The sequence below is a fragment of the Callospermophilus lateralis genome, unplaced genomic scaffold (assembly GCF_048772815.1).
Source record: "Callospermophilus lateralis isolate mCalLat2 unplaced genomic scaffold, mCalLat2.hap1 Scaffold_314, whole genome shotgun sequence".
Classification (NCBI taxonomy): Eukaryota; Metazoa; Chordata; class Mammalia; order Rodentia; family Sciuridae; genus Callospermophilus; species Callospermophilus lateralis.
Window position 1 is genome coordinate 1,277,868 of NW_027513751.1, and position 23,097 is coordinate 1,300,964.

A 23,097-nucleotide genomic window follows, 5' to 3' on the forward strand; every position below is an offset into this window, starting at 1 on the left:
AGATGAGCTCATAGCTGGGTGGAGAAATGGGCCTTTTACCAAAGGATATCAGGTCAGAGATCTTTTGGAAGAGGACATTGTCTACCTTCATTTCACCCATTTGGACCCTTTTAGTGAGTTGGGTTCCACCTATGGCCAAGGATGCACATCCCAGTCATGTTCTTTGGCTCCTTTGCTCACCAGGCCTTTCCTGGCTTATTATCCTGCAGAGTCAGACCCTGTTTGGAGGCCTCCTCCCAAATAGGTTTGAACTCCTCTAATCAGGAAGCCTGATACCCTCCAATTAAGATGAATAACAGGTTTACTGCTTCTTGCGACAGGTACTTTGTAAAGGCTTAAAATTCTAGTCCTGGAGGAATAGGTGTGGAGACCTGCTCTGCACCAGCACACTGGAATTCACTTTTCTGCCTGGTTTGAAAGCTCTCTAAGCTCCTTGAATGAGGTGAAAGGCCATGTGCTTCCCAAGGCTCATTAGCTTTGTGCCATCTCCATCTGCAGAACAGAGCCATGACTTGGAGCAGTGCTGGCTCTCGGGTGATAGGAGGGGAAGTTGAAAAGCACAAGAGAGTGGCTTGGGTTTGGCCTCAATGTCTAGAGGACACTAATTACAGTAAGGAAGTCAGACTCAGGCTGCTTTTTTGCACCTTCTTCCTTGTCTTTCTAAAACTGCACTGGGACTAAAAAACTATTGGCCTAAGTTAGTGAAGGAAGGATCTACTTACTCGAGAGAATGCTGGCCTGTTCAAAATACGATCTCCTTTAGGAGAGAAAATTAACTTATAATCAGCCTACTGCTCACTGGTGTGGTGACCAGCTTTGTGTTCATTTACATGCATGGGAAGACTTGAGTTCCTTGTGGCTTAGGAGTAATTTCATATCATCTCTGCATTCCCAGCCTGCATCTAGGGATATCTGGCACATAGTAGGTGCACACACTCTCGATAGATATGTAGATATATAGAGATATATACACAATAATTCAGACCTTGGAAGTAACACAGCATTTATCTGTGACCTTGAGAGTCACAGAGGAGCAACTAGAGCCAGCCAGCCATCAGGGCCTCTACTTCTACTGCTGACTACCTCTGTGATAGTGCTGGGGGTTGAACCAAAGGTCTCATGCATGTTAGACAAATGTTCTACCACTCAGCTATACCCCAGCCCTTTTCATGTTTTATTTATCCTGAGACAGTCTTGCTAAGTTGCCCAGGCTGGTCTCAAACTTGTGATTCTGCCTCAGCCTCCCAAGGAGTTGGTATTACAAGTGTGCACCACTGTGCCAGGTTTCTCAATACACTGAAAAATCAATTTTAAAATTCTAGTAGCTGGGGTACTATTGTCACCATTTTACAGATGACATAGATGAGGCACAAAGGTGGGCAGCATTTGTCTCACGTTGCAGAAGTAGCAGATCAGACTCTTGAATCCAGCTTGCCTGACTCCAAGGCCTCTGCTCTGTGTAAAGTCACAGAACATTGAGTAATCACATGGCATACTCTGCCCCCTATCACTGGAATTTGGGACCACATAGATACATGTGTGAGCCTCACTGGGGAGTGCAGAGAATAATTTGTGATAGCAGGATCCTGGAGGCAACACAGATAGACTAATAATCCTGAGAAAGAATGATCTTCATGGAAGTCTTTGTGAAGGTGAACCCCTTGTGGCTGAGATAAGGCTTCAGGGAGGAGGTGTTATTGTAGCCAGAACTGGAAGCACACTTAGACTTGAACATGTGAAGATGAAGCAGAGGAGGGCCTAGACCATGGAAACTGCACATGCAGAAGCACAGAGGAGGGGCCAAAAATACATAAGTGTCTCTTGTAGCCATTGCCTAGTTGGTCCCCTACAGGACTGTTTTTATAAGGTAGCTACCAAGTTCTTTTTCAAGTACTGACATGTGTGTCACTGTGTGGCATAGAACAAGGCACTTCCTCTTCTGGGTCCTAGTTTTGCTGTCTAACATTGCTCCACCACAAAACCTACTCTTCTAAGTTCTCATCTTTTTTACTCTTGGTCCTATAACCACATAACACAGATCTCCTGACCCATCTCTGATCTTACAGTTAGGCTTCTGATCTTGGCTAAGCCACATCCCATCATGCTCAAGATCTTTAACCTTTCCTGGGCCCTCCCAATGCAGTTCTTCTCATACTCCAAGAGCCCTCACTCTTGGTCCCCAAATGAGCTATTTCAGTGTCTACAGCTATTCACCAGGCCACTGCTCACAGATATTCCTTCCTCCTACCTCACTGAGAACATTGAGAGCATTAGTCAAATACTTTCCTATTATTATGGATGGTTCCCTACACAGCCCATGCCCACATATCTCTCTGCCTGTGTTCCCTTGCCCAGGGGATGAACTGCCCTGTAAGCCTGTCTTGCCAATTATGCTTTGGGTCCAGTGTTTGCCAACTTGTTAAGAGGAATCTCAGTGGAACATCATCCCTTGCTTTCCCCATGTTTTCAAACCCTCCCTTCCCTGGCTCTTTCCAGCATATAAACATGAAATAGTTGCCATATAATAGATGTTTACTCCGTGAAAGATGTATGTGACAGTAGACACATTGCATAACATTTATTTAACCTGTACGTGAGCCTAATATTTGATATCTATATACTGTTTTGCAGATGAGAAAGCTGAGGCACAGAGAGATGAAATAACTTGCTCAGGTCACATGTTGGATAGATGGATGGATGGATGGATGGATGGATGGATGGATGGATGAATGGATGGATGTTTAGTTAAATGGCCTGGTGACTAGATAACCAGTTAGATGATCAGGCAGTTAGGTGGAGGGACAGACAGATGGATAGATAAACAGAGAAACAAAGAAAAGGAGAAGTTCTTAATCCAACAGAGATTCAGTTGGGGTGAGGAAGCAGACTCAGACTCTGATTTTAGAAATTGTGTATTCTAACTGTGGCAATGATCTAATTTACAATTAACAGTCAGGGAACCACTGTCAGATTACATCAGGTTTTACCTCAACCTGATCCCACAATTCACAAACCAAAAACCTGTATTAGTATAATCACCTTTTATTCTAGCTAAGTACCTTTGAGCATTTCTCCAAGCAGTCTCCTTGACTCCAGTACAGGAGTGCAAGTAGCCTTACAGGACTGCTAAGAAGCAGGAATGAGGTAACGTTTCTGTGCCATCAACAACAGTTCTGCAACATTGTGGAAATTTCATTTCTTTCTTATTTTTGCCTTAAGTGCTAGGTAGATTGACTTGAATTTTAAGACTACCAGGATTTTAGAGAAATCCCTCAAGTGGGCAATAACTCAGATGAACTAGTGATAAAACAGAAAATCCAAGCAGAATTCATCTTAAATTGTCAAACTCACTATTAAAATTTCTTAAGGTCACTCTCCAAATCTCAATTCCTAAGCAAAATAGAAATATTTGACTTATCAAATTTGACTTACAAACAGACTTCCCAAGAGGTCACATGGGGCCCAGACTCTGTTCCCACATCCCCAAGAATTTTAAAAACATCTTCATCTGCATCCATTCCTTGTTCAGCAGAAAGTGTGCAGAAACATGGGTGGGGTCCCTACCACTCCCTATTTGGGGCAATTTTGAGCATCTTTCCAAGTAGAAAAAAATTTTATGGGAAAATTATGTGTAAGTCTCTCTCTTTAGGGGAAAGACACAGCTTCCCCTACCAGCTATTTTAATGAACAGGATTGTAAAATAAGTCCAGACAAATTAAAACATAGCCATGATAGGTCCCAGGCTTCATCTGGGCTTGTATGTGGATTAGAGTTTAATAAGAGAAGCCCGGGGCAGCTTCTCCCTTACGTATACACTTTGGAGCATAATTACCAATAGCCAAATCTTAGATCTTTTCTTTGCCCTCTTCACCTCTTCCTCATATGTTCACCTCCCTCAAGGAAAGACAACAGGTGCAGTTTGGGCATTGGCACAAAGGAAGATGTTTCTGAGGATAAGGACTGAGAACATTTACAATCACAACTCAGAAGATGAGTGTCTAAGTAGGTTAGGTGCAAAGAAATCTGAGCCTCTATATGAATATATTTGACAAAATAACTTGTGTGCACTATGACAGTGAGTCAAGCCAACAAACATACACTTCTTTCATGAAACTTTTTTTTCCCAATTATTTATTCTTTCAACAAACATCTGTAGAAAGCCATGCTGTGCCATGCCTGGTGCTAGTGCTCAGGAAACCAAGATGGATAAAAGCTAGACTCTGCTGTCAGGTGGGATTCTAGTCTAGAAAAAAGATACACAAGTGAGATGGGAAAGAGATTGCTTGGGCAAGGGAAAGTGCTTGGGTTTGACTTCCTACAAGAAAAGAGTTAATGTGTCAGGCATGGTGGCATGCACCTGTAATCCCAGCATCTAAGGAGAATGAGACAGGGGTATCATGAGTTCAAAGCCAGCCTCAGAAACTTAGTAAGGCCCTGAGCAACTCAGTAAGATCCTTTCTCTAAATAAAATACAATAAGGCTGGGGATGTGGCTCAGTGGTCAAGTGCCCTGGTTCAATCCCTGGAATCCCCCCACTCCTACCTCCTCCTGTCGGAGACCTGCTCCAACAGGGGGTCTCAGGAGACAAACGGATGGTGAGGAGTCAGCGAAAGAGGGGTGGAGAAACAACACAGACACCAAAGTGCAGGTGTTGATCCCAATCTTTACTTGTGAACTTGATCATATATACTTTTAATTTTGGCAGGCTCACAGTACTTTGTGGTTACAAAACAGGAATCATTATTCAAAGAAACAAAAAATTACCTAGCTACAATCAGAATAGAAGAATGTATCTTGGCTTATGCATAAGCAAACATTTGTACTTTCAGTTCGTGTTTTGCTTTGAGCTGTTTCTGCTTAGTTAACTTTTAATAATAATTACAAATGTCCCAAACTATTGGCCTATACCTTGACTATTCTTTCTTAACTTACTGACTGGAACCAGTGCCATGGTTATGGCAAGTGGTTGACTTGTTATTAATTTTAGTCAAACAAGAGTAAGAGCACAAACCATTGTGCACAGGAACAAGAACAAGTTGCCCAGTACTAAGCACTAATCTGTCTTCTTAACATTAATTTTTCTCCTCTAGATTTTAATTTAATTTCTCAAAAACTTCCTTGACAGGAATACAGGGAGTTTTTCATTAGACATTAACAATTTACACTCCACAGCTGAATCATTGCATTTAGAGCAAACAGATCCATTCTTTAGAAGTAGTTGCATTAATTGGGAAAGTCATGTTTTTTTTCCTTCATACTTAATGGTCATATGAGAAGTCACAACTATACTTATTAAAGGAGTACAAAAACAAATTAGCCCATTCCCAGAAACATACTGCACTCCTCCAGAGGATGGACGCCTTGCGCTATCCACCTCAGTAGGGCCTTGCCATTGCCTGAGTCAGGGGAGGGGCGCAGCATCCTCCCACCCCACCCCCCCAAAAAAAAATAAGAAAGAAGGAAGGAAAAAGAAAAGAGCTAATGTGTTCTTGAGTCTAGTTGGGTCATCTTCAAGACCCTGTTATAGTTCAGGCAAGGAATGAGAAATTTAGGACAGTTGGAGATCATCACCTGATTTCAAGAAAAATATCATCCTACACATACAAATGGCTTCTACCTAGCTTTTAATAGTCTTGACAATGGTGCCATCCAGGTGACCAGAACAAGAGCTTCATACCCAAATATTGAGGTTACTATTAGAAAAGCAAATATTTGGCTCATCCGGAAGCTGATCCTCTGTTAGGGAGCATGGAGCTCTGCTGATACAGTATGTCTTAGGGCTTCATCAACCAGTCATGCATGCAATATAGTTTACATAGAGCTTCTTACACATACCTCTTCCTTTAATTATCACCATCCACCCTATAGGAGGGAGATAATTATTACTCTCTCCATTTAAGAAGTGAAGAATTATAGCTCAGAGAGATTAAGTAATTTTCCCAAGAACCCATAGCAGGGAAACTAGGGAGTCAGTCTACCCTACAGCCTGTATACTCCCTACTACCTCCACAGATACCTGCCAGGCCCCAGACCTTCAGCATTCAATCAGAAAGCTTGGATTTTGATCATATGAAAGTCAGCCGGCAATTATCAAATGTTCTTGTATTGGATGTTTCCAAAGTCAGAATTCACATCTGATCTTCAGCCTTCAATCTAGTCTACTTATCACTGCTTCTCATTTCCTTTTTTTTATAAAAACGTGTCTGTGAAATTTATTATATTCTGATCACACACCAGGCACTAGGCTAGACTCTTCACTTTGGCTCACATTTGCTCATGTAGTTCGGTAGATTTAGGTCATGTTCATCTGTCATGTCAGACCTAAACTCCTTGAGGTCATCCCCACTTGTATCCTCAGTGCCAAACAACCCTCTAGAGTGAGCCATGTTGTCTCAGTTTACAAAGAAGGAAACATGAGACTTAGGAACTGCATCCCAAATTTCACCAAGGCCCATTTCTATGATGTAAAAGGCATATGAGCTGTCAAAGCACATTCTGTAACATCATCCTGTTTGGATCTCACCAACTACTCTGTGAAGTTACATCTGCTTTAATGTCAAAGCAGAATCTGAGAAGGCAAAAATAGAGCTATTCCTTTATTTCAGGAACAAAAATAATAAATCAAAGTATTTGGGAGAATAAATAACAAATAGGGACTAAACCTGAGGACAGATGATAAAGTAGCAGCATAGGTTTCTGCTTCCATCATGTATCAGTGGGTCTCTTCCACTCAAACTGGCCCCTCTGCAAAGGAGAACCCGAGCGCTCCCAGGCTGCATTACCATCAGTTAGCACCCAATAAACATCAAGGTCGCCAGTTCAGGCCCCTTCCATTAAAATGTGTAAGAGCTCACAACCCAGCTTGTAAAGGGCTGTTGGAGGGTGCCCAGCCACTGAGCAGCTTTAGCTTCATGCCAGGAGAGAATGTCTAGTGTCAACTAGCAAGGAAATGGAATGTTTGGATGATCAGACCCACAGTCTCCAGACGCAAAGAGTGAGATCAAGTGTCTGGGAAACTCTGTGTGGAGGATCCCATTTCATCTCATATATATCCAGGGTCTAACTGGATGTAACAAAAAAAGAGGCAGCAAGGCCAGAAGTGGGTGGGAGGAATCTGCTGGAATAAACCAGGAGTTTCCCCTAAAGAAAAGCTTCCCTGGAGGATATAGGATATAGTTGGTTGTTGTTGTTGTTGTTGTTGTTGTTGTTGTTTCCTTATTCTGAGGCTGTTTTCTTATTTGTAGAATGCCTGTCTTGCAATTCTGTGTTGCTTAAGGATGGTCAAAACAAGGAGAACACACAGACACCTACATGACCTTGTAGAATGTCCTTCTCCCATCTGGGTCTTGGTATCCTCACCTCTAAGAAGGATAGCAGCCAAATGTTCTCATAACATCCTCATGATATTTAAGTGAGAAATTGTATGTGAAATATGCTTCTTAAACTGTAAAACATGATCTAAGTGTTAACTAAGCCAAAAATGGCCTTCCCACACATTACCTCATTTGATCCAACACCAAGTCTGTAAAATCTGTGAAGTGGGAATTATTGTCCCCATTTTATAGAAATAGAAGTTGAAGGTTTGATGGATTGCATAACATGCAACTTGCAGATTATTCAGCCAATCAGTGGCAAAGACATGGGTAGACTCCAGATCTGTGGTTTTAATCCATTGCATATATGCCAAATGGTAGAGTTAATGGCTATAGGTTATTGGGATGGCTACAGATTATTTGGATAATCTTTGGAATGCCAATATCAGTTTGTGGTTTATTTGGACAAAGACATCCTGGGAGACAGATTGTATCTACTGACCTCTGTATTCGAGTACAAAGTAAAGGCTCTGGCACATAGTAGGCATGTATGGAAGATTAGTAGAAGGATAAATAAGTCAGTATGAATTTATTGAGACCTACTATATATCAGGTACCAAGTGCCCTCTGAAATGGGTGCTGTTATCGTCCCTCCCCATTTTATGGAGGAATCAAATGAGGCTAAGAACCATAGAGTAGGAGGTCAGGTAACTGGCTGAACTGAGATTTGGAATTATATCTGATTGCAAGTCTTACTCTCCTTTGTCCACACTACCTTTAGATTAATTAGTAAAGGAATGTTGTAAGGTCTTCCCTCCATATTCACAGGTTCTGTATCCATTCAACCAACTATAGGTTGAAAATATTCCAAAAAATTTTTTCATCTGTAGTGAACTGATTTTTCTCATTATTATTCCCTAAGTAATATAATCTGACAACTATTTACATAGCACTTATATTGTATTTGGCATGACAAATAATCTAGAGATGACTTAAAATATACAGGAGGATTATAAAGGTTAAATACACATACTTTGCCATTTTATAAAATGGACTTGAGAATCCATGGATTTGGGTATTCAGGGGGTCCTGAAATTAATCCCCCATGGATATTGAGGCTCATGGGGCAGCTATGCCTGTTAGGTAAGACCTGATATCCCACAGGTAAGTCCAGGGCAAGGCCTACCTCTTCTATTCTCGGTCCCCATCAACTCCATATCCCTGCTGCCTAAAAACATGTCCACTTTGGCGCCAGCAGCCTGTCCCTCTCCTGGCTTGGTGAATAGAAGTACTGTTTGCTGTTTACTTTCACACCATAAACTACCACTGGGAAAAGTGCTGAGTAAACCCAAGCAAAGCCCAAGTTGTTCTTCTCCCCGGGGCTCTTGGGAAACCTCCAGCCCTGAACCTAGACCCAGCCTCCGAGTCATCAGGAGATCATTGTCCTTCAGTGGTGTGCAGAAAAGGTGGGAGTTTCAGATGGGATCTAGGGAAGCCTGAGGACTGGAGATTGTCATTATTTATGTCTAGGAAAGGCTACAATGTTGTCTACACTTGATCTCAGCCAAGAGGCTGAGAAGTGTTGCCTAAAACATTGTCTGAAAGGAGCTTGAACAACGTCCTAGATGGGCTGCTAGGGGTAGTAACACTTGGCTCCACAGCCCCACCCTGGCATGGTACATTTTCTGGTGGATAGGTCACTTGGGAAAGGTAGACCTTGCTGGACTTTCAGCCAGGTTGAGCAGTGTGTATACAAATTATTTTTCATCCTCATGTGCCTGTCTCTCTGGGCAACAAAACTTAATTAAGGCTCTATTCTGTGCCAGGACTTGTGCTCGGTACCAGGGATAGAGGTGATCTGAGGAAGGAGAACCTAGTCCAAGCTTGTTCCTGGTCTGACAATGAGACAGTCACAAAAACAAAGAATTACTCTAATGTGTAATATGGGATGAGAAGGAGCAAGAGAATAACCACAGGTTGACTCCCAGGTGACTTCTTGTCACCTGTGACAGGTGAGCCAAGCCTTGGGGGTAGAATTATATTATGTAACACAGTGAGTAATTGTATCATAGACTCCCACAAAGTTAAAGCCTGGAATCTTAAAAACCATCAGGCAGGTTACCCCCTGAAATAGATGAGGAAACTGATACCCAGACAGAAGTGACCTTCTCAGCAGATTAGTGGCTGAGCAGGATTTCACAAACCTCTTTGGACTCCCAGTCTTCAGGAAACCTTTCTTGAGTTAATCAGCCATTACCGTGATCTTTTGTATTGTGCACCTCACTGAGTGCTCACTGAAGCTTGGCTTGGTCATCAGGGGGCTGACCACAGTATCACACAGCACTTGTTCCCCTGGGCCAGAAGTTGTGGCTCAATAAAGTCAAAGAACCTGCACATAGTCACACAGCTCAGAAGCTCCTGAGCCTTGTATAGAATCCAGTTCTTTGGCTCCAATTCAGAGCTATCTCTGTCCCTCCTCCAGCAGCCTCTCTCTTTTCTCAGCAGATGAGAAATCAGATGTGTAGGAAGTACCTCCATTTTGCTTGCATAAGGACACACCATAAAGAGCATTTTTTTTTTAATTTTGCAAACATTTTATCCATTGTCTTCAGGTTAGTAATGAAGGTCGGAGCCTCTGAAATCTAATTTTGTTTTCTTTCCTTTTTCAAAAGCAACTAAAACATTAGCAGTTTCTACACCAGCAGTGTCACTTGGAAGGGAGTAAAGGCACAGATGCCAGTTCACTTAGTTTAAAAGAAATTTAAAGTGTCAGGATTTTCACATGAATGTGAAGACTATTGGGCCGCGAAGCATCCGGGTCTCCATCAGAGCCCTGGCAGAGCGCATCCATGGACACGGTTGCTCAGCCTATTTCCTAAAGAGCACTTACGTTTTGGAAGCCTTCACGACCTCTGCCTGCAAGAAGCATGAAGTAGTTGCTGGCCGGAAGCCCGAGGGGCTTGTGAATCAGGCCCTGTGTGCTCCGCACCACTGCACAGACGGGCCTTTGTGAAGGAACAGGTGGCTCCACTCTGGCCCTCAAGTGCTCCCCATACCCCGCCAGCTGTTTGCTTTGAGTCTAAAAGCCCATTTAGATGGAGCTTGGATTTAGGGGGAGGAAGCAGAAAGCCAAGGACAGAGAATAAACTGCAGGTTTTGGACAACAACCCGGAGTATGCCCATGGGGTGGAGGATCCAGCCTCCCCTCACCCCCACTTCAGTTAGAGTCAGAGCTGCTGTGAAACACGGGCCCCAGAACTCTTCACATGCCCCAGCCAGACCCACAAGCTCTTTACTTGGTGACCGGGACTCCTCCTCACTTTGTTTTCACACATAACCAGTTTTTAATTAAATTTGACTTTTTCTCACATCTGTTCACAAAGCCAGTCCCCCTTGGAAGTGGCAAGCACAAAGGCGGAGACTGGCTGGCAGCAGGAAAAGCAAATAGAGCAGAGCCCTCTGTCCCTCCTGTCCTGGTGGGGAAACAACTCAGGGCAGGCTTCGGCCCAGGGCATTGCTGTGGTCCTGAGGCCATTGTCTATGGAGATTAATCTCCCAAGCCTCTGGAATCACTCACAGAAGCCTAGTAGGTAACCAAGTGTGATCCTGTCCCCAGCAGTGACTTGCTCAGTAGTTGTTTCTTTCTCTCCTCCTCCCACCTTCTGCCTACAGAGATCTGTGCTGCCGACTGTGGTGGCCATGGCGTCTGCGTGGGGGGCACCTGTCGCTGCGAGGATGGCTGGATGGGGGCGGCGTGTGACCAGCGAGCCTGCCACCCACGCTGTGCCGAGCATGGGACCTGCCGCGACGGCAAGTGCGAGTGCAGTCCCGGGTGGAACGGCGAGCACTGCACCATCGGTACGGAGCCCAGGATACCTGGTCTGGGTCTGCAGGACACCTTTGTCTGTGGGGTCACTAGCCTGGGTCCCCATTGCATGTGGGAAGGGGTCAAAAGTCCTTTCATCTGATGACATTATGACTGGCTTTTCCTAGATGTCAATTGGATTTAAATTCACAGTGTGGTGTTTTCAACCTTAGTCTTCCCAGTTTATATTTCCAGGTCCCACTTAGCTGGTTAGCACACCTTGCTGTTTAGCCCTTTCCAGGTGAAAGGCTCAGTTTCCTCACCTGTGGGATGGGGAGAAGAATGCAGGTAAAGAGCACCGCACAAGCCTGCACGCAGTGGAGCAGTCCATACACATAGCCATGGATATCAGCTTCACTGTCTCTGAGTCTCCACTCTCGCTGGCCTCGGAGGCTCCCCAACAGGCCTGGAATCCTGGGGAAGCTCTCCACAGGACCCAGGCCACATCTGCATTTCCCCTCTGCTGCCCTCAGCATCCATCCTGTCTGCATCTGTCTCCTTTCTCCTCTCTTGGGGTCTCCTCAGCACCTGCCCCCGCTGCAGCAGCACTGTTAGCAACTTTAAAAACAAGCTCATCTCCCCGTTGCCTTTCCTCTCTCTGCCTTTCCTACTGGTTTTGTTGATTTTAAACACAGCCAGACGTTTTTCTTGGTTTATTATCCTGGAATGAACACTCACCAAAAGCTCTTTATTGAACCAACTGGTTTGTGTGTGTTTTAACTTTTTCCCCTTCCATTTTTTCAAAAGGAAGGGTCTGTAATCAGATGGTGAGCATGTGGCTTGAGAAAGCAGGATTCCAGGTGCTTCTCCAGCTTGAAGGAGACCTCTTGGGTCTTAGAGAAACTCTTAAGCTTTCAAGGGACAAAGAATTTTAAGCAAAAGGAGCTAACTCTTCTCTTTTAGGGTTTTCTGTTTTGTTTTGTTTTGCCATTCCTTCATACCCTTGGTCCTTGCCCCGATGAAATCACTGAGTTAATAAGTAGCTATGGAACACCTTACACTTATTAATTTAATAATAATGGCTTCTAATTTTCAAATATGTACACTGTGTCAAGCATTGTGCTAAAGATTTTAACTGCATTACTTTATACTTCTTATAAAGTGAAGAAGTATGGACTATTTCCTCTGTTTCAGGACCTGAGTCTAAAGGTCATGTATCTTTTAAAGAGGTAGATCAGGAATTTGCAGCTTGATTTCCTCCTCAGCAGCTGTTTGAAATTCTTGCACCACAAAGGCCAGGTTTTCCATGGTAGCATCCAGCGCATGTCCTTCCCAAGGCTGTGCCTTCTTCTTATTTGAGTGCACTGGAGTCCCTCACCTAATCTGCCCCAGCCCTCGCTCCTCCACAGTGGCAGCAGTCTTCCTGCTCTTCCACAGCCAAAGATAGCATGTCATCTCACTGTCCACTCCTTGATGGCTTCTTTGTGTTAATGTCCTGGAAACCCCTTAATGAGATATGGCCTAGTCCCTCCCCGGGGCCTTCTTCTTTAAACTCCACTTCCCACTCTCTTCTGCCTTTCTGCATGACAGAGGTCAGTCTGACATTTCAGTCTCACAGCCCAGAAGATGGCCCATTCTGTTCAAAAAGAAATCAGAGCCCAAGGATAGCGTATTCTGTTTTCTATCACTTGCTTACAGAATCCTCCACTTGCCTTTCCAATCTCCAAAAAGTTTATGAATGTTAGACTTTTATAAGATAAAACATCTCAGCTGAGTCCAATAACTAGGGACTGAGGGAAATTCTCCCTTAGTCCAGTCACAGATGATTCATGGCAGGCCTCGTGGGCAGGCTGCGCTACATCAAATGGCTTGTGGATATTCATCAGCCTGGCTTTAAGAAGGTCCCATTTATTTTGATGCCAAGAAGTCAAACTGTCCTCTCTACCTCCCTTGCTCACCCTGTTGTCCCTCTTTAAGAACAGATTCCTCCTCAGAGTTGCAGATGTTTTTTTTTTTTTTTCCCCTCCAGATAAGAAATACATCAAGGTAAATGTGCATGATAGAAGAGGAAGGTTGACAGTCCTAAATACCAGAAAAATGTCATTGGAGAAGTAATGGACTAGTCACAGTGGTGCAGACTTTGGCTCAGAATTCTATTACCCTTCATTGTGTGGTGGGCATTTTCTTTGTCCTTGTCTGATTTTCCTGCATGGCAGCCTTCTCTCTGTGGGTCTGTGCCGTGGCCACCTGCATCCCCATGGGAAACCCAACACCCTGGTGCTGGAGGAACACTTCAGTGACCTTGCAGGATATAAGGGATGGGGGGAAATTCAGAGAAACAGTAGTGGGTGCCTTCCTTTTCCTGTTGAGATAGAAATGAGAAGAACGCTCTTTTAATCTTTGTGGTAACAAGGACTATTTTCTTATGTTTCCAAGAAAATTCACTCATGCAAGGGTGATTTAAGAAAAGAAAAAAATCTGCTGATGTGAAAAGTTAGAATTTTAAAGTGTTAAATGTTCTCTCATTATCAGATTTCATTATTATGCAATGGGTCATTATCATGCAGCAAGTTCCAATGCTGCAATGTAGTCATAGTTTTTACCCACACCAGAGACTAGGACATTGGCTCAGAGTCCTCCATGCAATGGAAGAAGAAGAGTGGAGTGTCTTTTTACGCACTGCTGCCCTCCATGAACAGGAAGAATGACCCGATTACCTTACAGCAGGAATGAAGAACTCAAAAGAAAAAGACGAAGCTGGGCTCCCTATGACCAATCCCCAGTCTGAGAAGCTTTTTACCCCAATGACATTTCCCAGAGCAGATTATTGCAGTAGGAATTAAATATCTGCTTTATTTTTCTCAGAAGAGGTTGGTTTTCATAATAAGAGAGAACTTGATAGTGGCATCATCTTTAATGACAGATTTTAGGTGGTTTTTTGTTGTTGTTGTTTGTTGTTGTTGTTTTTTCAAACAGCAAGACCGTTCACACTGAAACCTAATGCCTTGTGTTAGGAATTACTGTCTATTTGCATCTGGAAGAAAGGTCTTTGGTGAAAGCACTGTGGGAAAACCACATGGTGTCTTAGGGCTCAGTTTCTCTCCCAGTGCAGGTGCATCACAGAATGGGGTGGCCACAGGCATGTCCAGGGATGAGGAATGCCAGCCCTCTCCACCACCCACAGAACTGCACACCCATCAGTCTGAACCCATTCACCTGCTCCTAAAAATATCCCATGAAGAAAAAGCCCTTCTAAGCCATCCTTTGATTTTGCTCTTGCTTACTTGACACTAGTAACCCACTGGTACACATGGGACCCAGTTTTCCAAGTAGAGAAGTTAAGGTAAGAAGGATTGATTCAGGTCTATCTGTCAAGTATATGGTCAACATAGAGTCATCAAAAATATGTTTTTGGATGTCTTTTCCAGAAATTTTATTGGTCCCTTACATCTGGGGCTTGACCTCTGATTTCCTTAGCAAAACCTGGCACTCATGGTTAAATTTAAGAAGGTGTTTAATTTTTCCTATTTCTTTGAAGACACTGCTAACATTTTGAATCAATCCTGTGATGATTACTTTACTCACCTCAGTGCCCCTCATCTATAAAGTCTCAAAACATGTGTGGGAAGTGCCAGCTTCTGATTATATTTATAAAATTCCAACCTTGACCCCAAAGCTGTGATTGTTCAAGATGCCAGATATCCAGAATTATTTCCTCAACTTCAGGAGAGCTATCCAAATCACATAAAACCTAATTCTTAAACATAAGATTCCTCTGGGAGTAAAGATCAAAATAAAACTCTGATGATGCAATTACTTGAGTGAGCACAACCAGACTTCACCTTGAAGGGAAATTATAGAGAAGGCCACAGAATCTTTGGCAGCACTCGTCCACTTTGGAGTGGTAGCTTTCAGGCTTCTTTTTTGTAACCAGACAATCCTTAACCAATAGCTCACAAGTTGCTCTCAGGGATTTAGCCTGTGTGATAGCCCTGTGCTTATCCTTTCCTCAGAAGCATCTCCTTGCAACAGTACCTGTGATCCCACAGGACAGATGCTGACAAGAAGAGAGAAGGAACGTGCTACACTCAGAGGGAAAGTGTGATTGCCAATGGCTCTAGAGAGCTCAGCACCTACATGGTAGGGCTGGGAATCAAGGAAAGCTACTGGGCTCCTTGGGTTCCTCTCAGGGTGGCACCATTCACCACTTTTTCACCAGTTCTTTATCCAAAGAAAGAAGAGCATGAATGTGTCTAAGATCTTAACAAGAACATCTCCTGGATGACTTGTCATCACCTGAAAGAAGATCAGATGATTGTAACCTGTATGTACCACCTGCTGTGTTGATCTCCGTTTCATCTGGCCTGACATGGACCAGTGATGCAACTATTAGAGTTGACCAGAGGCTCCTGGATCATAAGAATGGAAAAGCCACTTTCATGTCTCCACAACCTTTGACAAGAACCCTAAAGCTTCTTGGAATTGTCCTGAAAGAAAGTCTTGGAAACCTCTGTTGGTACAGAAGAGTCATGTGGGTTGTCTTAGAGATGCCAGTGACCTAGGCCTCCCAGATCAACCTCATGCCAGAGGTTCACAGTCTTTATAATACATAAGTTGTGTGTCTCCACTATCTCCAGTTTCTTACCTAGAGAGAAGAGGATGGTAGGAACCTACAAAACATGCCTGCAATGTCAAAAAAATAAGTATGACCCATGAGAAAAATGACTCTACTGCCATCATCTTCATCCTGAAGTCCTAAGAGAAAGATGCAGAGGATTTTGTGAAGTCTAGAATTCACCTCCCAGACTTTGCATCATTTTTTTCTAAAAGCTGGTAGGTACTTTAAAATTATGAATTTTAAAAGGATTATACTCAAAAGCATACATGTTCGGATTTTTAAGCAATCACAGCGACAGCATGGACTTCTGTATATGTCTTATAAATAAATGACATTGGACTTCAAAGACCCAGTTGTCACTTCCATTTTCAATAGCCTGAGATAAGAAAAGTCTGTTCCATTCCCAGAAATCTCTTGGACTTGGTGTTGACTGGCTGTTATCAGCTTTTGGATTCACAGAGTGGCTTGAAGTCTCTTTATGGCAGAGGAATCCCTTTTGATTTGTGGAGTCAGGGTTTGAAGTTTTGAGTGTTCCTGCTTATCTTCTGAAAAGCCACAATGTTGATTGTAACCTGAGCCTGCCTGTCACTTCCACTGGCTTCTGTTCCTACCTGCAGTCAAGAGAAATTAGCAAGCACTTTTTAAAGATATTAAAAAAAAGATTTACACTGAAAGGAGAGCTTTATTACTATATAATTTTTGAAAATTGAATGGCATTTGAAGAGAGAGCACTCTCTGAAGTCAGCCCATGGGTTTCGGGAGAATATTCTGTAGAGTGGATAGAACCTTCACTGACCACCAGAGCCATGATACCACCATTAAGTTTGAAGACAATCAGGAGTGTTTTCTCTCTGGAGAGCTCCCTCAAAGTGGGTGACACACAGTGGTGTTGTCCTTTGGATCCCAGTGATGGCGTCTACTCCAAGCTTGCCATCCCTGGGAGGGAACCCTAGGCTCACTTCACCCCTTCTGTAACTGGGTTCAGAGTTCTTTTAAGTACTTATGATTAGGACAGAAACTCTGGGTTCAGAGTTCTCTTAAGTACTTATGATTAGGACCTTCCAGAAACTCTGGGTTCAGAGTTCTTTTAAGTAATTATAATTAGGACCTTCCAGAAACTCTGCAGATGAAAACTGAGAAAACCACCTGAATCCCCGGTGTTCTTGCTCTTTGAAGGCAAAGCTCCGTGACATCCTGGGAAATGATGTCTAAGAAATTTTAAACTACTTTGCAAAATGTGATGAGTAAGCGCAACTAAAACTAAAGTGACAGATGAACCAAGCATCAAGGAAGTCTTAAGTCTTCCCCTTAGCCAGAGATGCTCCCTAGGCTGTGTTTCATGCGGGCAGTCCTGTGTTTCATTTTCTCATGAGGGTCCTTCCTGCTTGGCATTCCACAGCTTTGTCTATCCACTCCTGCTTGATAAGCCACGCTCCTTCACATTCCCTCCTGATATCCTGCTCTCATGGACTCCATGGCATCTCTAAGAATGAAGGGATGCATGCAGGCCCTGTTCATTTCCTATTCCCAATTTTCCACTTGGCTATGCACCTCAAGGAACACATCTTGAAACAGCAGTACATGGACACCTGAACCAAAGAACGCACCTTTTGTCCACCAATCTTTTGAGGCCAATATATCTTGATAAACAGCAACCATCTCTTGTCTAGCCAGAGGACTGAAAAATAGAACTTAATTTTTTTATGAAAAGAGTAATAACATTTTTACAGTATATAGAATACTAGGGCTTCCAGATTAGGTCATGCCACTGCAGTCCAGCCCTATCTTTGGGATTTTTTATTCCTGTGTGAAATTGAGCTGAGGATGGGGTGCAGCCTGGCTGAAGGTATCAAGGGGCTTTAAAGGGGAGAGTGCCATCTGCCTGGCATTTGTGGAAACACATGAAAAGGAGGCACAGGAAGACAGGGAAAAGGAAGCTCCTCAAAGGGAAAGGCAAAATGGATTGATGATTTATGCTGGGACTGGAGAGACAGCCCTGCTCTGAACACACAGGCAGTGGCTTGCTTATATGCACATTGAGTTCACATCAAAGCAATGTTTGGCACCCAGCCCCATAACAGGCAAAATCTTAAATGGCCAAGTAATTCTAGGCTTGGACACAGCCCTGCCAATGTAAGACAAAGCAGGCAGCACTGTATCTTTGGAGTTAGTAAAACACTGACTTGTGGTCAGGTTTTCTTTTTCTGGTGTTCCACCATGACATCCATTGATCTATACCTCACATTCTATGGAAGGTGCACAAAGTAGGAATGCATCTTACTTGAACACCAAGCATTCTGCATTCAAGTACATATGGGCACATGTGTACATGAAAAATTCAAGAATGGCAAACAGACAAGCTAATGGTATATTTGACCAAAGACTCAACCCACTCTTTCTAGTACATTTCAGAAATGATTCAAATTTTGCATATTTCTAAATCCCAGCTTCTTGGGAACACCTCTGCCTGGACAGCTTGTTCTTAGTATCGCTGCTTCCCCTTGGGGGAGGTTGGATGATGCTCTGGGTAGACAAGGGCAAGTTCTAGTTTTCCATAAACTTGGATGAACCTGACGGAGCAGGAGTGTGGCCACTTTTGCAGCTTCCCACCCTCCTTTCCCCTGTTTTCCTTTTCCATGTGTCTTCTTGATCACATTGACAAGTGCCTGGATTCCAGAATGAGCCCATGTTCCTTTGGTCTTTCCTGGAGAATGTGCTTGCTCTCCTTCCTCTCCCCTGTCATCTTATCTTTGGGTTTTTTCCCCCCTCCATGGCAGGGGGACCTCCCCCTGTGTCTCCCTAGCACCTGGCATGGTCATGTGGCAGGCAGTACTGCACTTACTGGGTCCTACCTTAAATGTCCTGTCTTTTATCTCCCAAGCTCACTATCTGGATAGGGTAGTTAAAGGTATGGTCTTCCTTCCTCTATTTTCCTGTTGTCTTGTGTGTGTGTTTGTGATGAGCATAAAAGAAGAAACGTGTATATAAAAATGTATATACACCCCATAAGCATGAAGATGTCTGGACACTGCCACATCCCCAGCTTTGTCACAGCATCCACTGCCCAGCGGGGATGGGTGTTTGGTCTCGAGGTGATTGATATACCTGGAGTGTCATTCTCTGCCTAAACTGCTCAGATCTGTTTGTGACATCACCACTGTGCTGTTGTCCTTCCCCCCAATACATACACCCTTCACCTATTCCATCCCATCTCATGTCACCCTGCCCATCCCTTATGGCTCCTGGTCCATCAGAATTAAGATGCTGGGAACCAGCCTGGGTGGCCTGAGAGAGGAATAGACCCAAGAGCGAGCTAAGAAACTGTGAGGACTATATGCTCTTGCAGTCATGTTTATTCATCCAGCAGCCACCTAAGGAGCACCTACCGAGTACTAGGTACAGGGGCCAGGCTCTGGAGACAAGGGGAAACAGACTCTGGCCTCAGGGAGTCGGGGGGTGGTCTATTTGTTTGTTGTTTGTTTTCTTTTTCAGAGAAGACCTGGCTTTGGTAAGTTTTGTCTTTGAAGAATATTCCCTAAAGGCAAAGTAATTCATGACATTTTAAACATTTATGTGAATTTGGTGATGCCTAAATTTCCAAATTGGCCTCACTGCTCTAAGACTATGTCTGAGAATGATCAGGTATGTGATAGGACAATGAGGTCCCCAAGGAGACAGATCATGTCATATTAATCTTTTCCTCATCAAGCCCTAACTTAGCACCCGGTACAAAACATATGCTCACCAGTTGAGGACAGGTATTTTGTAGTCCGAGTGTGGGGATTTTAATCCCAGATCCCACACTTGACAAACTAGGTGACCCTGAGCAAGTCACTTCACTTGAGTCTTCTCAGGGTTAGCATGAGGGTTGTGAAACAATGAATGTCAAGTGCTTGGTGCATTGGCAGGAATGATGCTTGGTGAACGTGCTATTATGCTATTTTATCATCGTATTCTTATTCTCACCTTTCATTTGGAGGACTTCATTAGCCAGATTAATTTTTTAATTAACAGAAAAAGCAAAATTGTTTTTTAACAAGAGATAACAGCTAATTTAAACTACGTGGAAAGGGTTTGGGAGAATGATAATGGACCCAGGCTTTGCTGGGACATCTTTGCCAGATACAGCACAAGAGCCACTAGGACCCATCAGGTGATAAGAGGCAAGCCTTCTCACCACTCACGTGCTGGCCCTCAACTGACAATAAAATCATTCCAGCAGGAAAGACAAGTGCCTCTGAGCATTTTGAAAACAGATTTGACACATTATTTTCATCAGAGAAATCTTCAGGATGGATAAAATTTAATAATGAAATTATTATTTGATGGAATTTTTCCTACTATGTGAAGTTGTTTTTTTATGAGGCTTGAGGTTTGTGAATGTTTTTAAGAGAACAGATATGATTATACCCATTTGATTGAAAAAGGAAACTGCGGGAGTCATATGACTCCTCCTAAATCACACCCCAAGAAGTGGTTGAGCCGGGGCTTTGGAGTTCCCAACCCAATCCATGTTTCCAACACTCTACCTCCTACCACCATAAGTCACTGAAAATGTCCCACAATTTCTAACATTTTATCCTTCAAACTATACCTTCCAAGCTGCATCCTTACAGGGAAGTGGCCTGCATCTTATCTCAAGCCAACTGTTCTAATCCTTAGTTCTAAAATAGCATCACCAGACCTTTAGTTGGATTAGGTCAGTGAATCATAACTTGCTTTAAAAGACAAATGTTTCTTGGCAAAATCTAGGTCTGAACCCAAGCCCCCATCTGGCTGACATTCTGGTATAATGGGTACTAATTCTAAACATGAATTCAGAGACCTATACTACACAAGGTCAGGACTTGTCTAGAGCACATATTTTGCAGTTCAAAGAAAAGCCCATTTTTGTTCTCTCTTTCCAGTTGCATTGGTAGAGAATATTGGTAGCAATACTCACTCAACAAATATGTTGAACTGAGGTTTGTCCAGCTTCAAAGTAACCACCATTATAAAAAGTCCCCACCATGTGGTTTTTATTAAAAATTCAGTCTTGAATAGTATGAAATTAGAACTTCTCTGAAAATCAGGACCTGAAAATTTTAAGTGAATACTGCCCTTAAAGAAAGGGTCCCTACCCTCAGAGTGCCCGAAGTCAACAGAAAAACACAAAAACAATTCCAACAAGTGTGGTGAGAGTTATGATAGGGATCATGAGGGCCAGAGAAAGAGACCCCCACCAGATTAGGCAGGGGACTTGCAACTTGTGGAATTCAAGCTAGATTATAAGAGAGCCACTGAAGATTTTTAAAAATCAGGATAACACCATTTGTGATTTGGAAGGATCAATCTGGCCCTATTGTAAAAGAAATGGCAGGGAGGGGGGACCAGTGTTTCTAGGGACAAGAAGACCAATTAGCAGATTATTTGCTCGCATCTAAGTAAGAAAAGATGGTGACCTGGAGAAGTGCATGTCAAGATGAAAAAGTACAAGAGGACCAGAAGGAAAACCTAAAGAAAAGGGACAATTGATATAAGACATGTGTATCGCATAGCCCCCTTGCCACTTCATTGAAAAATAAATACCTCTAAGGATTCTGAGAGTCTTTTAGTCACACCAGATCCTAGCTGCAAGGGGGCTTCTTCATAGGCCTAAGCAGGATGTTGAAGATAAAGCAATCCCTTGTCATTTAAAGGGCAGTGCTTCTTTCTAAAAGCCCTTCTCTAAACCTTAAAATTACATTATTTTGGCTCTAGCAAATACGCCTGGTGTGAGTCCTTCCAGAGGGGATTGTTGATGTTACTCGGCCTCTCTGAATTATTGATGAGTTTCAGGTTTGTGGAATTAATGAGTTTCCGCCATGGGGAAGGATGGGCATATCACTTTAAGAAAGTCAGCAGGTTGCCCTGGAGGAGGCTTCCTCATTCTTGCTAATGGGGGCATGATTATTCCAGAAGCCAAGTGTGGGATGAGAGGGAACTTCATTCCACCCACAGATACTCCAAGGTCCCTCTGAAACCAATGGGACAGTGCAGGTCCTCCGGGTGTAATTTGGTCCATTTGAAGAAACTGACTATGGAAAAAGTATCCCTGTGGTTCCATATTGAAAGCTTCCCTTTCCTTCCCTGGGAACAACTGACCCTGCAGACAGCCTCAGAGTCACGCAGAATGTGCATATTAGGCACCCAGAGAAGTGCACAAGAGCAGGGCTCCCAAAGTGGGGGTCATGGAATAGAATATTACAGGGTTATGTGGAAGAAGAATTCTGAAGTCAAATTAGAAAATGCTCCAATAATCAAATAAGCAGGTTTCTTTAATAAACATAGTGACATTCAGTGTGACTTTCTAAGATAAAAATATGGAATGCAATATTTTCTGACCTTTTTGATTACAAATGTCTCTTTCTGAGGACCTCTTAGAACTAGTATTTCACAAAATTCACTATAAGAAGTATTGTTTAAGATTGTAAAACCGGGCTAAGGTTGTGGCTCAGCAGTAGAGCACTCGCCTAGCACATGCAAGGCCCTGGGTTCGATCCTCAGCACCACATAAAAGTAAATAAAGATAACTGAGTCCAACTACGATTAAAAAATAAATATTAAAAAAGATTGCAAAACCAAATTTAAATCCTGCCTGGAACAAAGCAAGGTATAGATAGAATATAAAATTCTTGATATATTTCATCTCCTTATACCCATAAATTAACACAAGGTCTGGCATCCAGTAAATGCTGAGTTGAATTTAAGCATAGAACCACTGAACCTAATGATGTTTTGACCTTTACTATTGGGTCAGTTGTTCTAGAAGGACATAATAGATCATCTCGTCTAAAATTATAAATTAAGAAATTGAGACCAAAAGAGGAAAAGTTGACTTCCCAACTCCCACAGGTTAGACAGAGGGACCAGAATCTAGCTCTTTTCTCATTCATTGGTTCATTTCACCAAGTACATATTAAGTGCCTACTATGTGCAAGTACTGGATTAGGCCCAATGATAGGGTTTTGTTTGTTTGTTTTTTGTTTTGTCTTGGTATGGGGGATTGAACCCAGGGGTGCTTAACCACTGAGCCACATCCCCAGACCTTTTTTATATTTTATTTTGAGACAGGGTCTCACTGAGTTGCTTAGGGCCTCGCTAAGTTGCTGAGGCTGGCTTTGAACTTGTGATCCTCCTGCTTTAGCCTCCTGAGCTGCTGGGATTACAGGTGTGTGCCACACCCCTGGCCCGAAGTTTTCTTTTTGAAGTTTACATTCTAACTGAGGGAGTGAAACCATTAAACTAATTGCATTATTCACTTAAGAATATTTAAAATAATTTCTAAGAGAAATTATCTGCTAGGGAAGCATGAGATGGTAGGTCTGGTTCTGGGACATATG

General features: G+C 43.0%; 1 pseudogene; it reads left to right on the forward strand.

Moving 5' to 3' along the window:
• The window catches only part of LOC143387807 (teneurin-4-like), a 333,926-nt pseudogene that overhangs the window by 216,042 nt on the left and 94,787 nt on the right, over positions 1-23,097 (forward strand).